Source organism: Argopecten irradians, chromosome 2 (assembly GCF_041381155.1).
Source record: "Argopecten irradians isolate NY chromosome 2, Ai_NY, whole genome shotgun sequence".
Classification (NCBI taxonomy): domain Eukaryota; kingdom Metazoa; phylum Mollusca; class Bivalvia; order Pectinida; family Pectinidae; genus Argopecten; species Argopecten irradians.
In genome coordinates this window covers 2,251,494-2,267,949 of record NC_091135.1, presented here as the reverse complement: position 1 = coordinate 2,267,949, position 16,456 = coordinate 2,251,494, and the positions used below count along the sequence as shown (strand labels likewise).

The 16,456-nt window shown below is 37.8% G+C and overlaps 1 protein-coding gene across 1 annotated transcript in view; it reads left to right on the top strand.

Moving 5' to 3' along the window:
* LOC138314120 (ER membrane protein complex subunit 8-like) overlaps positions 1–16,456 on the top strand; it is a 53,283-nt gene that overhangs the window by 12,934 nt on the left and 23,893 nt on the right. The window lies entirely within an intron of this gene.

Below are 16,456 nucleotides of genomic sequence, written 5' to 3'. Positions count from 1 at the left end.
GGACGGATCGGTCAACAAGATGGCCGCCAGGCCGCCATCTTGGATTTTAATATTTAAAGATTGTTACCGCTATTTCTCAGAAAGTACTGAAGGGATCTCTCTCAAATTTCACATGTAGGTTTCCCTAGGGCCCTAGTTGTGCATATTGCATTTTGGGACGGATCGGTCAACAAGATGGCCGCAAGGCCGCCATCTTGGATTTTGATAGGTAAAGTTTGTTACCGCTATTTCTCAGAAAGTACTGAAGGGATCTCTCTCAAATTTCACATGTAGGTTTCCCTAGGGCCCTAATTGTGCATATTGCATTTTGGGACGGATCGGTCAACAAGATGGCTGCAAGGCCGCCATCTTGGATTTTGATAGGTAAAGTTTGTTACCGCTATTTCTCAGAAAGTACTGAAGGGATATGTCTCAAATTTCATGTGCAGGTTCCCTTAGGTCCCTAGTTGTGCATGTCACATTTTGGGACCGATCGGTCAACAAGATGGCCGACAGGCCACCATTTTGAATTTTGATAATTGAAGTTTGTTAACGCTTAGAAAGTACTGAAGTGATCAGTCTCAAATTTTATATGTAGGTTCTCCTAGGACCTGCATATTGCATTTTGGGACCGATCGGTCAACAAGATGGCCAACTGCAGGTAGCCATCTTGGATTTTGATAATTGAAGTTTGTTAGTGCTATATATCTCAGAAAGTACTGAAAAGATCTTTCTCAAATTTCATATGTAGTAAAAGTTTGAAAGCAGAGAAAAGATCCCTCTTTCTATTGTCAGACGTAGATCATTCTTTGGTGGGCGCCAAGATCCCTCTGGGATCTCTTGTTTACATTGGATTAAAAAAATGGCGGCCGTAAACTGAAGCTGTCCGTGTGTAGGATTGAATTTTGAAGTTTGTGTTTTTTCTTATTATTTTGATGTATGCGTTACCTTAGAAGTGCTCCGCTCTTTGTGCCTTCGGGCACGAAGGGCTGTGCCCTTATTATAGCGATATATAGCTAATATGAATTGAGGCAAAGCCTTGTAAGAGCGCAGCTCATGTAATTAGTAAAGAAGTTCTATACATATTATATGGTAATACTGATACTGTATATCTTCATATTGTTTACTGTATAGACCCGAATAAAAAGTTTACATGGATAAATCTGGCATTGTTTCTTTTGGAATAGATCTATATAAAATATCTTTTTCATCTAAAATGTGTACGTAGTTTGCGTACAATATAATGTACAAATATTGTAGAAAGGTACGTGCATTTGTTCTATATTTGAATATGTTTGAATATGTTTGAAATATTCTTCCGTTATTTAGTTTTTGTTTAAAGTGAATAGTCAGGCAAAGAAAACCAGTCTAAATGCCTTCATTAGCCTTCCAAAAGTTCTCACATATTAATACGACGGCCAAGTTCTGCTTAGTTTCCCAGTTCTGACCATTAAAGTAAAAAAAAGTTGAAAGCATTGAAAGCGAGGCTGCGTGGAAATGTAATTACGGACATAGTGAGCCGGGAGGACGTTTTAGAATTTCCATACTTTAAATTAATTTCTTCGTACACAGACAGATTTTGACGAGAGATTTTATTTTTCCATTTCATAAGAAATCATACTGGATACATTCACAACATTTTTACCGAATTTAGCCATCCTTGCCCGACTGTTCACTTTAATTGCAGAAACATATATGCTTATATATGTTTCTGATAATAGACGATAACTTGCAGTGTAACAAAAACGTCAATATGTTCTTAAATCATAATTTCACTGCCGTAACTTATAAAATCATATAGCATAAATCATCTATAAAAATAAGCTACGGAAAACTACCTTAGGTATACAATTAGTTTCTCTTTGAAATCTATAAATATTTCTATGTTCAAACCAAATTTAAAATCGGTCACTGAAAAACGAATATCAGGTACACTATAAAGGAAAAAAAAATTAGTCACACATGCATGAAATATAGGCTATAGTCAAATATGCTAACTTATCTTTCATCCTCATACTATACAGGAACATGTAGATTTTTAAAAAGCGTAGTCCTAGTTTGCAGCTGTATGTGTTAGCTTTGCTGATATAGATTAGTTACAATGTATCGTCACATTTACTAACTGATCATTAGTGTATATTGCTAAATGATCGTAATAAGACTAAGTTATTTTCCGTGTTAACAACTTTCATTTGAGTCGCCTCACTGAAACAAGGGTGTTGCAAATATACACGCAGGAATCGATGGCATATCATTTGATGTCGCTTCATGACGTACTGTGTGACATCACCATGTACGGAAAATGCTGACGGTTCCTGATTACAGTGATGTTCACAATTTACCTGTTGCGAGAAAATAAATTATGGTGTTAGTGACACTCAATTGGTTGTTCTTTTACATAAAAATTCTTTGCTTGGTTTTGAACCAGGTAAGAATCTCGCAATAAGCTAAATTTAGCTAGAATCCAATTAGGTTTATTTCTATTTACGGTTCGCCTTATGAAAGACGACGAAAAATTCAGAAACTACTTCAATTTCAATTCTATCATACGCATTCAAATAAGAATATTTCCAGGTAAGCGACGGTTATGTTCACTTAAATTCAAATATTTCTTTATTGTTCAAACGGTAGTTTTAGTTTCAGGACCACGGCAACGCATGGCTGCCATTCCGTGCACACACATGCATGTTATACCTTTACAGAGCTTCGCTCATGGCCCGAAGGGCTGAGAAGAGCTGTGCTCTTATAATAGCTATTTATAGCTAAGCCTTTACAAAACTAATGGTAAACAACATTTTTGAAGAAAAAAATGGTTCAGCTCAAAACCGATTCCTGAAACTTGCAGTGCTTGTTTATAACAATTATTCAAACATGTTGAAAGCAGTTTTTATCAGGTATAGTTAAGCTAATTAAGTTGATAATTGCTCTATTGTTTCGAACGAAAAGTGGTTGCATTAAGTGTTCAAATGATCCTGATACACATTCTGTTCCAGTTTCATGAGACCAGGAGTGGGTTTTGAGCGAAAGCATTTTTATTTCCAGAAATATTGTTTTTCGCTAGTTTTGTATAGCTCTAAATAGCTACCGTATTCGACCCAATAAGCGCCCAGGGCGTTTAAAAAATTGAAAAAAGTGCTATTAAGACAAAATTAATGCAAATCTATACATTTTTTTGTCAAAATTTATGCCTGGGCAATTAAAATCAAGGTCTCGAAAATGGGGAGGGGCGCTTATAGGGACATGGGCGCTTATTGGGTCGAATATGGTATCATACCCTGTAGCTATAAATAGGGCTGGGTATTGGAAGGTCTAAAACGATACGATACGTATTGACAATACACTGAAACAATACACGATACTTATTGACGATATACTGGACCTGTTTTTTTCAAATTTAGTTGACCATTGTGTTTTGAATATTGTGACAATAAAAGACAATTTTGATAAAACATTCTATACCTGGCAAAAACCTACCAAACATTTGATTTGGTTCACCATCTGTGTTGATCAATTTCTGTCAATTGTATTCTTAGTCATGAAACAACATTTCTAATCCATCACAGATGCTTTAAACACTTCCTTTTGACTGAAATGCTCTTACTTGAATGATATTTTAGAATAAATTTTGTTTGAATTTCCTCTTTCTATAATGAAAAAAGTAGGTTGGGTTGTTAAAACGATACAGCGATATACAGCATGTTTGCGTATCGATATACGATACTCTTTTGACAACCGATACAACCGATACATATCGGTATATCGATATATTGATCCAGCCCTAGCTATAAATAGCTATTATAGCTATATATTACTATATTTCAGGAATTTCCCCAAGGGTTGTGATTTTGTTGTCACACCCTCATAGGTAGGGAATGATTCTTTTTCTCTCATATACAAAAGAAAAAGAAAAGATAATAGCATTTGTTATCGCGACATGAACATGGGTCCTTTGTCTGCACATCAATATTGATGACATCATCGACAATGCACGTCACAGTCACACCGCAAGAAGTCATGACTTCACATAATTGTCTTTATGTTTAAAAGGTTAGAGCGCACAATCTGTCATACTCTAGGGGTTGACAGACTCAGAAATCAGTGAATGCCCAATGGTGGGAGAAAGATTTGTCAATCCATTCACACGGTTTACTAATCCATGCACACAGTTTGTCAATCCGTTCGCACGGATTACTAATCCGTGCACACAGTTTGTGAATCCGTGCACACGGTTTACTAATCCGTGCACACGGTTTACTAATCCGTGCACACGGTTTGCCAATCCATCCGCACGGTTTGTGAATCCGTTCGCACGGATTACTAATCTGTGCACATTGTTTACTAATCCGTGCACACGGTTTGTCAATCCGTTCGCATGGATTACTAATCCGTGCACACGGTTTGTGAATCTGTGCACGGATTACTAATCCGTGCACACGGTTTGCTTGTCAATCCGTTAGCACGGATCACTAATCCGTGCACACGGTTTTTTAATCCGTTCGCATGGTTTACCAATTCGTACACACAGTTTGACACTCCGTCCGACTGTTTACTAATCCGTGCACATAGTTTGTCAATCCGTTTGCACTGTTTGTGAATCCGTTTGCACGATTTACCAATCCGTGCACACGGTTTGTCAATCCGTTCGCACAGTTTGTGAATCCGTTTGCACGGTTTATCAATCCGTGCACACGGTTTGTGAATCTGTCCGCACGGTTTGTCGATCAGTCCGCACGGTTTATCGATCCGTTCGCACGGTTTACTAATCCATGCACATGGTTTGTCTATTTGATATATTATCAAACCGTGACGTGTACATTGAACATTGAACCATCGACTACCTTCGAGTCAATTGATTATAGAGGGCACGGCGGCAACATGAGGTAAGGAAATCTACAGTTTAATTAATGGATAATACAATGGAGACATATAAACATGTATCTTACAAAACGTTTAATGTGCTTTTTAATTGATGCCTTCGAGATTATTGATTATTTTCAATTTGTAAGTATGAAGTAAACGACCTGTTATAAGTACATGTAAATCGAATTTGCTATCCAGTCCTGCTACCCTCCTCCCTCCTTTTTTGAATACATACGAGACCCTTTCAAACAGCACAGCCGTTATTTAGTTGGGTGCCAATTCTGTAACAGGAGAGAAGAAAATGTAGCTCTTCCGACTGAGCTACCTGATCACCGATAATCAACCCAGTCTGATACCGCTACAAATATTTATCTGGTTATTTTATCTCCCTTCCTATTTTCAATCTACCTTTATGACTTAGAATCTTACCTGGTGGAAAAAAATATTTTGTCTTACAAATCTTGACAAATTATGCTCACTGTGATTGTTGCAAGCTAAACTACGTATCCGCTTGCTGGTTGCTGTTGATTGTTAATGATCTCAAACGCACTGATTACTTATTGTGACAATTTAAGTAAATATATTCTACTCTTTTCAAATATTCCTGATTACTATTCATGTGTAATATCTTAAAACATTGACATGTGCACGGAGTACGGCGGACCAGCATTTATGGGGAATACTTTGCATTGAAATTGTCACACCTTCATACATCGGTTTTGGGACTCCCTGGACATTATTTTTCCCCATTTTTTTGATGCGCTAAATATACTGATAGTAGATTTTTTAAGTATTTTCAGCCCTAAAAAGTACCTGCGCAAATTATACCAGTTTTTTACGGTATATGATATTGGGATATATCCCAAACTTTTTATCATATTATTTGCCAATAACACTGTTATGATATCAGAAATACCTGATGGTCTACAACAAATGTTACATGAATTTTAACAATATTGCATAACATGGAAATTAGAACTTAATATCAGAAAAATAAAAATTGTGATATTCTCAAGACGTAAATCGGTACAACAACACCAGTTGATGTTATGGAATACAGAATTAGATTTATAAGAATTGTTTACATATCTAGGTACAGAAAATAATGTTAATGGTAGCGTTTTTAAAGAAAGGGGAAAAACCTGCTGAACAAACAATTAAATCGGTGTTTGCTATTTATGAGAAATAAAGGAATGTATCTCTTCCTGTTAATCTTAAACTGAAAATATTTGATTCACTTGTGATGACAGTTTTATTATACTCATCAGAGGTATGGGGATTTGAAAATAAAAATTGTAGAAAAATTCATTTGTAATTTTGTAAAACAATCCTGAAGATAAGAAAGTGTACAAACAATTTCATGGTCTATGGTGAGCTAACAAGTTATCCGATTTGAATTGAAGTTCGGATACAATGTATATTAATCAACTTGCTGTTTTACGAAAGAATAATTACAAAACTTTTTAAAAGTAGACCAATTGACCAATTTATTCAAAAATCACATGGTGATATTGATAAGTCTTTAAGACATTTTGACATAGAATAGTTTGCCTCTTGTCTTTCTCTGCTGCAAAACAATACTTGTTAACTGATACTGTGGTCCCAGGAACTTGATGACAATAGTCATTAAGAATGGATATTTTCATTAACATCAAATTAACAAGGAAAATGCTAAAGGTGTTATTAAATCATTTGACATATAACATCATAGGAAATAGTAGAATGGGCTTCCAAGATTTTAGTATGTGTCTCTTATTTTACACCTTGGTGTCCAAGGAATCCTCAAAAGTCCAAACTGGAAGGAACACCAGCCAAATTTATTTCTTATTGTACAAAACTACAGTAGTATTGACCTTAGAAATATATTCCTCCTATCCTCGAGACCGAGCCATTTAGTACTTTCAGTACTTTGATTCTTAATATATACATGTACCATACACATCGTTGTGTGCAGCAATGTTTTTACAGAATTTGGTAAAACACCATTGAGTATTTAGGTACACATACCTTGTTTTGTGGAATCACCTTAGCGTAGGCGTCAGATTAGGTTTTGGTTAGATAGCCGTTGTAAATGACATTGCTTTCTACATTATTATATGGTCATTATTGCTGTAATATGCAAAAACATTTAAAGGGAGAAAATGTAAGATTTTGAGAATTCCAAGAACCTCAATTTACTTGCATGGTTCAGCGCAAAAAAAAGGATGCTCAGTGAGGGGCGATCATCATCGATACTCCATGGGTTGCTATCATTGACGTTATATCCATGGTCGATATAAAAACAGTCATATTAACCCCTGGGTTATCGAGGATGAGTAAAGATTGATAAGTTATCTTGTAGAAATTATGATGTTTTTTTAGCTCACCTGGTCCAAAGGACCGAGGTGAGCTTATGGGATACCGCAGCGTTCGGCGTCCGGCGTCCGGCGTCCGGCGTCCGTCAACAATCGACTTCTTCTCCATAACTGCTGGTCGGATTTCAATAAAATTTGACTGGTAGCATCCTTATGGGCTACTAACTGAAAATTGTACAAATGATGGGGCTGACCCCCCCGGGGGCCTGAGGGGCGGGGCCAAAAGGGGTCAATTTGGCTATTTCCATATAAACGACTTCTTCTCTGAAACTAAGCATGAGATAGCCCTCATAATGCAATTGTAGTATCGTTATAGGGTGGGGATTCAAAATTGTACAAATGATGGGGCTGACTCCCGGGGGGGCTGAGGGGCGGGGTCAAAAGGGGTCAATTTGGCTATTTCCATATAAACGACTTCTTCTCTGAAACCAAGCATGGGATAGCACCCATAATGCAATGATATCATCCTTATAGGGTGGGGATTCAAAATTGTACAAATAATGGGGCTGACCCCCTGGGGGCCTGAGGGGCGGGGTCAAAAGGGGCCAATTTGGCTATTTCCATATAAACAACTTCTTCTCTGAAACTAAGTATGGTATTGCACCCATAATGCAATGGTAGCATCCTTATAGGGTGGGGATTCAAGATTGTGCAAATGATAGGGCTGACCCCCCGGGGGCCTGAGGGGCGGGGTCAAAAGGGGTCAATTTGGCTATTTCCATCTAATTGACTTCTTCTCTGCAACTAAGCATGGTATAGCACCCATAATGCAATGGTAGCATCCTTGTAGGCTGGGAATTCCAAATTGAGCAAATGATAGGGCTGACCCCCGGGGGCCTGAGGGGCGGGGTCAAAAGTGGTCAATTTCCATATAAATGACTTTTTCTCTGCAACTTAACATGGGATTGCGCTCATAATGCAATGGTTACATCCTTATAGGGTTTGGATTCAAAATTTTGCAAATGATGGGGCTGACCCTCTGGGGGCCTGAAGGGTGGGGTCAAAAGGGGTTAATTTAGCTATTTCCATATAAACGACTTCTTCTCTGCAACTAAGAATGGAAGAGCACTTGTAATGCAATGGTAGCACTCCTTATAGGGTTGGGATTTGAAATTGTACAAATGATAGGGCTGACCCCTGGGGCCTTAGACGGCAATAGATGCGAGGTCAAAAAGGTCAATTAGGCTACTACTTTCATATAAATTACTTTGTCTCTGTACCTATGTATTGGATAGCATATTTGTATGGTATCAATAGCATCATTGTATGGTTGTGATTCAAAATTAGACTTTGGGGGTCAATTTTGCTTATTTTTCTAATTGTCAGAGTCTTGTGATAATTACTAACAAAAAACCAGGTGAGCGATACAGGCCCTCTGGGCCTCTTGTTCTATCTAGTGTTATGTGAGAACCTAGACTTTAATTATAGAACTCAATAGCTAATCTGCAGTTATCATGGACTAATATTCCTTTGTTTTAATAATACAGTACAAAACTTTATCAAAACTTTTACACTATGGTCTATGTAAAATTTAGTTGGTTGTTCTCTATAAGGACGTAATCCTTGACCACAGGGACTTGATAGTCCATATGTACTTAAACTCGTGATATTGGACATACACTGCCCTCCAAAAGTTTTGTTACACATGGATTTTTGTCAAAACTATTTTATACAGAATTTAGACACTTGTAACAGACCATTTAGATGTCAATGTATATTATATGTTTTAAGGGTCTAGATTAAAATCGGTAAAAATCATACCTCTTTGTACTGTATACAGTATACATAGGGAAGAAAGTTTTGAACTCGCGATCCAGAGGTTTGTGGTAATATGTCAGGACATCTGAACCACTTGGCCACTCTCCTTTAACTAATTCTTAGGCTCCTCTATTGTGCACGCGTTTAGAAATAATATGATAGCTACGCCAACTTAAGAATGAATTATAGGTATTGATATTACATATCTAGCATTCTTGAATAATGACAACATAAAGCGTAGGGCCCCCAATCGGTCAGACAACCGAGTAATGTCCCGACAAGCAATTGCAAGGTCGCCCGCGTTACAAAAAAAAATGTACTATGACACTGATACCAAACTATAGAGTATGATTTTTATCTATATTTTTTAATCTAGCCCCTAAAACATCTAAAATGGACTGTGGGCACTCTGGTGTGTCCATGGTTATATTAAGTGTAACTAATTCTCATATCCCTGTGAATCAGGCATCAGCTGGCATGCTGCCCCTAATTATATAAATTGCCAGTTCGAAACTTGCTTTTCGATGCCTATGGCATAATAAGACACTACTCATATATCGAAGGTACATGTACATGTACTCAGTTTTACGATGGCCGACAGCGGCAGTCACCTCGTACACGCATGTTAGAAAAATGTGTATTTGAAAAATGTGTACCCTCCGATGGCCGACAGCGGCTGTCACCTCGTACACGCAAATTAGAAAAAAGTTTACCTGAAAAATGTGAACCGTGACACCTCGTACACGCGAATTGGAAAAATGTGTACATGAAAAATGTGTACTGTGACAAATCTATGTACACATTTTTCTATAACCTAGTTTTATAAATATACATGATATGTAGGAATCGAGATATAATGGTAATCTTTTGTAACTGTCACGTTATGCATTATTTTGTTTGGCACTTATTACTTTTATGGAAACTCGAACATTAAGTTATCGTTCAATAAATCAATTTTGTTTGTAATAAGCATTTCCATTGGCTTAACAATTTACTTTCTCAGCCCATAAAGGTAAAAAAATGACGTCGCCGTTTTTAACGTTGCTTCTAATTGAGACAATGGTGTAATGATTTCATGGAAAAAAAGAGTCCCAAAATGAATTTGGAATTCTACATAGATTATACTCAGTAGATTGAATTATAAGGATTAATTTGAATATATATCTTTATTTAATGGAGATATATCATAAACGGCTTCGTGGTTTATTTATAGTACGCTCAGATTTTTGTGTTATATCTCCATAACATAAAAAAAATATATCCAAGTTTATCCTTCATTGTGTTAGTATGTGGAGATCAGGTTTAGAATGATCCATATTGATAAACACTTTTATTTAAAAGCTTATATTTCACAAACACACATTTAGGAAAAGTGTATATAGTAGTTTATAGTTTATAGAAAAAATGTGTATATATGATTTGTCACGGTACACATTTTCCATGTACACATTTTTAGGTCACCTATTCTAATCGCCTTTTGTCCGTCGTCGTGCGTCGTATGTCCGTAAACAATTTACATTTTCGACTTCTTCTCCAAAACTGCTGAAGCAATTTCAATGAAATTTTGCACAAACCTTCTAAGGCATAAGGCCAATCAAAATTGTGAATTATATGGTCCCCACCCCCCAGGGGGCTGTGGGAGGGGCCAAAAGGGATAAAATTGAGTAAAATTTCAAAAATCTTCTTCTCTACTCACAGATGTGGTAGAATCAAATACTCTTCATAGATAGAAAGGTCTTAAGGTCCTTTACAAAAATTGTGAATTATATGACCCTGGGGTCTCTAGTTTCCCCCTGGGGAGGGGGTTAAGTTTACTATACTTTATATTGAGAAAACACTTTTTTGCGCATTATTTGGTCATTTGTAATAGGAAATGAGTCAAATGTTGTCAGAATTATCAGTATGAGATGGCCATTTAATCCTATTAACAAATTTTCTATGACTAACCCTTAGGGGCCTTAGGGGCGGGGTCAAAAGGGGTCAAATAGGCTCAAACTTCAAAAATCTTCTTCTGAAATTCTGGAAATGGTAGAATCAAATACTTTTCATAAATAGAAAGGTCTTAAGGTCCTTTACAAAAATTGTGAATTATATGACCCTGGGGTCTCACGTTTCCCCCTGGGGAGGGGGTCAATTTTACTATAGTTTATATAGGGAAAACACATTTATGAGCATTTTTTGCTCAATTTCATTGGAAACGAGTCAAACTTGGTTAAAATTATTAGCCTGAGATAGCATTTTAATATCATATCCACATTGGTTCTGGCCGACCCCCTGGGGGCCGAGGGGCGGGGCTAAAAAAGGGGTCAAATAGGCTAAAACTTCAAAAATCTTCTTCTGAAATTCTGGAAATGGTAGAAACAAATACTTTTCATAAATAGAAAGGTCTTAAGGTCCTTTACAAAAATTGTGAATTATATGACCCTGGGGTCTCATGCCATTTCCCCCTGGGGAGGGGGTCAAGTTTACTATAGTTTATATAGGGAAAACACATTTATGAGCATTTTTTGCTCAATTTTCATTTGAAACGAGTCAAACTTGGTTAGAATTATTAGCCTGAGATAGCATTTTAATATCTTATCCATATTGGTCCAGGCCGACCCCCTGGGGGCAGAGGGGCGGGGCCAAAAAAGGTCCAAATAGGCTAAAACTTCAAAAATATTCTTTTAAAATTCTGGAAATGGTATAATCAAATACACTTTATAGATAAAAAGGTCTTAAAGTTTGTTTATAAAAATTGTAAATTATATGACCCTGGGATCTCCTGTTTCCCCTTGGGGAGGGGGTCAAGTTTACTATAGTTTATATAGGAAAAACACATTAATGAGAATTTTTTGCTGAATTTTCATAGGAAATGAGTCAAACTTGGTTAGAATTATTAGCCTGAGATAGCATTTTAATATCATATCCACATTGGTCCTGGCCGACCCCCTGGGGGTAGAGGGGCGGGGCTAAAAAAGAGTCAAATAGGCTTAAACTTCAAACATCTTCTAAAATTCTGGATATAGTAGAATTAAATAATTATAGATGGAAAGGTCTTCAGGTGTTTTATAAAAACTGTGAATTATATGACCTTGGGGTCTTACGTTACCCCCTGGGGAGGGGTCAAGTTTACTTTAGTTTATATAGGAAAAACATATTTGTGAACATTATTTGCCCAATTTTCGTAGGAAATTAGTCAAACTTGATTAGAATTATTAGCCTAAGATATAGCATTTTAACATCCATATCCGTCCTTTATGACCCCCTGGGGGACCAGAGGGGCAGGACCAAACAGGGTCAAATTGATTAAAATTTCAAAAAATACCTCTAAGTTCACAGGTTTGATGGAAGCAAATACTCTTCATAGTCGAAAAAGGTCAAATTTATAAATCACTGACCAACTGCAAGGCCCAGCAATAGAGCATATAGTGTTTTTATGTCTTTCATTTGTTTTATTATTTGTTTCATTATATATTCTAACTCAGGTGACCGTTAAGGCCCATAGGCCTCTTGTTCTAATTCGCGTGTACGAGGTGTCATGGTACACATTTTTCAGGTACACATTTTTAGCTCACCTGGCCCGAAGGGCCGGTGAGCTTATGCCATGGCACGGCGTCCGTCCGTCCGTCCGTCCGTCCGTCCGTCCGTCCGTCCGTCCGTCCGTCAACATTTCCTTTAAATCGCTACTAGCCATAGTGTTCTGCATGGATTTTAACCAAATTTGGCCATAAACATCCTTGGGTGAAGGGGAACAGAACTTGTATAAATTTTGGCTCTGACCCCCCGGGGGCAGGAGGGGCGGGACCCAAAAGGAGAATAGAGGTAAATCCTATAAATCGCTACTTGTCCTAAAGTTCTGCATGAATTGTAACCATATTTGGCCACAAACATGCTTGGAGGAAGGGGAACAGAACTTGTATAAATTTTGGCTCTGACCCCCTTGGAGCAGGAGGGATGGGGCCCAATAGAAGAATTAGAGGTAAATATTCAAATTTCTTCAGAAAAGAAACATGTATTCAGAACATTACTTTGCATTATAAACCAGGTGAGCGATACAGGCCCTCAGGGCCTCTTGTTCTAATATGCGTGTACAAGGTGACGGCCGCTGTCGGCCATTGTACAGATTTCCCCGACTGTCACGTCACATTTTAAGACATTGTTCGATCTATTTAAAACGATGCATGTCTTATATTCACTTTTATTTACACAAAATTTCAGGATTGGTTTAAATTTAAATACGTCGCATTTCAATTATCTTAAGTTTATCAGTGAAATAAGTCCCTTCATTGGTCGGGAACTAAGATCATTAATTATCTCTGACAATTATCTGCACTGTACTTAACAGTTTATTAAGCCCGTTGTATCACCGTGGATAATATCTATAGGGGTATTTTAAGCTTGCAGAAACTGTGGGTTGCTAAAAGGATTTAAAGGATTTATCCCGATGTGCATATTCCACATCAAAACTGAAGTTATCATACGATTCTATGGATATATTTGACGAAATATCGCTTGTCCGATGGCATACATATACATCCGTCATCCATAACTGTAACAGAAAAAATACAATATTTTGCATAAACTACAGACCATACACTGTAATACCACATTTTGTGGATCCCAAAATCTGGATTTGATTATAAGCCATTATCTTCTAACAATATTGTCTATATTCAGCATTTTATAAGCAGTGATTTAATGAAAAAAAGTCGTTTAAACTCGAAGAAAAGCGTGACAATTGTACACCTGGTATGTTTTCTCACATCATTTTTAGCTCACCTGCCCGAAGGGCAAGTGAGCTTATGCTATGGTGCAGCGTCCGTCGTCCGTCCGTCGTCCGGCGTCAACTTTTCCATTTAAACAACTTCTTCTCCAAAACTTGGAGACCTAGAGTCCTTAAATTTGAGTTATAGCATGCTGGGATGAAGGGCTACCAAGTTTGTTCAAATGAATGACCTTTACCTTCATTCAAGGTCACAGGGGTCAAATAGGTGAAAATCTTTAACAGACTTCTTTTAAATAACCAAGAGGCCTAGAGACCTGAAATTGGGCCTGTGACATGCTGGGATGAAGGGCTACCAAGTTTGTTCAAATGAATGACCTTGACCTTCATTCAAGGTCACAGGGGTCAAATAGGCTGAAATATCTTGTTAAGACTTCTGCTTCATAACCAAGAGGCCTAGAGACCCGATATTTGGCATGTAACATGCTGGGATGAAGGGCTACCAAGTTTGTTCCAATGAATGACCTTGACCTTCATTCAAGGTCACAGGGGTCAAATACGCTAAAATCTTTAAACGACTTCTTCTTAATAACCAAACAGCCTAGGGACCTGATATTGGGCCTGAGGCATGCTGGGATCAAAGGCTACCAAGTTTGTTCAAATGAATGACCTTGACCTTCATTCAAGGTCACAGGAGTCAAATAGACTAAAGTCTTTAAACAACTTCTTTTTAATAACCAAGAGGCCTAGGAACCTGATATTAGGCCTGTGACATACAGGGATAGAGTGCTACCAAGTTTGTTCAAATGAATGACCTTGACCTTCATTCAAGGTCACAGGGATCAAATAGGCTAAAATATCTTGTTAAGACTTCTGCTTCATAACCAAAAAGCCTAAAGACCCGATATTTGGCAAGTAACATGCTGGGATGAAGCCTAAAGACCCGATATTTGGCAAGTAACATGCTGGGATGAAGTGCTACAAAGTTTGTTCAAAAATGAATGACCTTGACTTTCATTCAAGGTCACAGGGGTCAAATAGGCTAAAATCTTTAAACAACTTCTTAATAACCAAGAGGCCTAGGGACGTGATATTGGGCCTGTGGCATGCTGGGATCAAGGGCTACAAAGTTTGTTCAAAAGAATGACCTTGACCTTCATTCAAGGTTACAGGGGTCAAATAGGCTAAAATCTTTAAACGACTTCTCCTTAATAACCAAGTGGGGTAGAGACCTGATATTGGGCACGTGGCATGCTTGGTTAAACGACTACCAAGTTTGTTCAAATAAATGACCTTGACCTTCATTCAAGGTCACAGGGGTCAAAGTGGTGAAAATCTTTAAACAGCTTCTTCTTAATAACCAAGAGGCCTAGAGACCTGAAATTGGGCCTGTGGCATGCTGGGATCAAAGGCTACAAAGTTTGTTCAAATGAATGACCTTGACTTTCATTCAAGGTCACAGGGGTCCAATAGGCTTAAATCTTTAAACGACTTCTTTTTAATAACCAAGAGGCCTAGGAACCTGATATTAGGCCTGTGACATACTGGGATAGAGGGCTACCAAGTTTGTTCAAATGAATGACCTTGATCTTCATTCAAGGTCACAGGGGTCAAAAAGGCAAAAATCTTTAAATGACTTCTTCTTAATAACCAAACAGCCTAGGGACCTGATATTGGGCCTGTGGCATGCTGGAATCAAGGGCTACCAAGTTTGTTCAAATGAATGACCTTGACCTTCATTCAAGGTCACAGGAGTCAAATAAGCTAAAATCTTTAAACGACTTCTTTTTAATAACCAAGAGGCTTAGGAACCTGATATTAGGCATGTGACATACTGGGATAGAGTGCTACCAAGTTTGTTCAAATAAATGACCTTTACCTTCATTCAAGGTCACAGGGATCAAATAGGCTGAAATATCTTGTTAAGACTTCTGCTTCATAACCAAGAGGCCTAGAGACCCGATATTTGGCATGTAACATGCTGGGATGAAGGACTACCAAGCTTGTTCTAATGAATGACCTTGACTTTCATTCAAGGTCAGAGGGGTCAAAAAGGCTAAAAAAAGTAAAAGACTTCTTTTTAATAACCAAGAGGCAAAGAGGCCTCTAATGTGCTTAGGGATGATATAAATTCTTATTTACTCTATTTGTTAAGTATGAACCATGTATAATTACCAGATTACAGGTGAGCGATTCGGGCCCATTGGGCCCTTGTTATTATATCACCAGGAAGTCAGAAGTAGAATAAAGCTTTTCTCCCAAACAAAATAATTCAAAGAATTGACCAAAAAGGTTAGATAAGAGAAAGTAGCATGTCCTTACCTTATATGACCGTGTAATCCCTAATACAAGCTCCGTGTTAACCCTTAGAATGGAATTGAACCCATGTCCAGTGAAGTTAGTAATCCTACTGCATAGATCTAGTCTAATTATAGACGGATTTGTAAACCGTGCGGACGGATTGGCACGACAGATTCAAAAAACCGTGTGCACGGATTGATAAACCGTGTGCACGGATTAGTAATCCGTGCGAACGGATTGACAAACCGTATGGACAGATTCATAAACCGACAGTGCACGGATTGATAAACTGTACGAACGGATTGACAAACCGTGTGCACGGATTAATAAATATATTTCCGTGTCCCTTCGCGGGCTCCGTACCTATCTGACCCTATCTGTTCTGTGTCAATCTGTGTTTGTTAGTAGTGTTGTTGGTGAGCAATTCAAAGGCACTGGTGATCTTGATGTTTGATGTGTAAATTGCGATTGAAAAAATAGAACAGGAAAAGACCGGAGA